The sequence below is a fragment of the Perognathus longimembris genome, chromosome 23 (genome assembly GCF_023159225.1).
Source record: "Perognathus longimembris pacificus isolate PPM17 chromosome 23, ASM2315922v1, whole genome shotgun sequence".
NCBI classification, from domain to species: Eukaryota; Metazoa; Chordata; class Mammalia; order Rodentia; family Heteromyidae; genus Perognathus; species Perognathus longimembris.
Window position 1 is genome coordinate 21,462,053 of NC_063183.1, and position 1,440 is coordinate 21,463,492.

The window sequence follows — 1,440 nt, forward strand, 5'->3', positions numbered from 1 at the left end:
CACGATCCTCAGATCTCAGCCTTCTGAGTAGCACCTATCAGGAATTCTTTCATGGCTTTATGTTTCATTTTCTCAGACTGTGTGTGTGTGTGTATGTTTAATATTAAAAGACACAAAGGTGATAAAAATCAAAGAGTAAAATCACCTAAGCTGTGGATTTTGCAACTGAATATCATGGGCATTCGGGAGTCTAGACTTCTTTCAAATTTAGTTCAAATCTTACCATCTCCAGTATATCCCAATAGGTAGTCTCTTTCCTCTCAATGGTTTCAAATCTTGCCAATTTGAGATAATAAAAGATAATCCAGATGAAAGAAAAATCTTCATATCAATATTTCCCAAACCTTAGAGAAATACAGCAGATTCTCTAGTGGGATAAAACATTGTCATCTCTAATATTCAATTGTGTTGTGGTGCTACATGAAATATGCAAACCTAAAATAAGGTACAAATGCTTTCACAGCTTTATTTTGTGTAAAAAGTTAGAAGTTGAGGGGAAAACTGGGAGTGAGGGAAGAGGTGACATGGTCCAAAAGAAATGTACTCATTACCTGACTTATATAACAGTAACCCTTCTGTATATCACCTTTATGATAATAATAATAATAAATTTTAAAGTTAGAAATTAAAGAAAACAGAATAACCAAAATTAAGTTGACAAGGTGCCATATATAATAATATCATTTTGCTAGTCCTCCCCCCAGATAAAACAAATATAAATATGACTGTGAGGCCAAATGTGGTTGTGTATACCTGTAATCCCATCTGCTTGGGAAGCAGATATAGAAGGATCAAAATCAGAAGCAATTCAGGCAAAAGCTGGTGACCTAATCTGAAAAACAAACTAAAAACAGTGGTTAGAGAAACAAACTAAAGAGTGGTTAGAGGCATGGCTCAAATGATTTTGCACCTGTCTATCAAACGTGAGGTCCTGAGTTCAAACCCCAGTACCACCAAAAGAAAGAAGAAAAAACGTGATTGCTATTCCAGATTACCCTGGTGGAATTACTTCTGCCTTGGCCTGATTCCTACTTAATGTGCAATTGGGCAGAGAACCTCTAGGAGCCTTAGTCTCCTTCTCTGTAACATAGGTTAGCAGGGACATCATAAAGTTAGTCTACAGACTTGAAAATGTCTGGGAAGTCTGGGCACTGGTGGCTTACCCTTATAATCCTAGCTATTTAGAAAGCTGAGATCTGAGGATCACAGTTCAAAGCCAACTCAGGCAGGAAAGTCCAATTAACCATCTAAAAACAGGAAGTGGTGCTGGGGCTCAAAGTGGTGGAGCACTAGCCTTGAACAAAAGAGCTCAGGGACAGCACCCAAGTTCAAGCCCCTTGACCATCAAAAAAAAAAAAGTCTGGAAATAACTATAGAAAAATTATGAAGGTTTACATTATGGCACCTGTTATTACTCTCGTTAGTATATTTAAACCATTG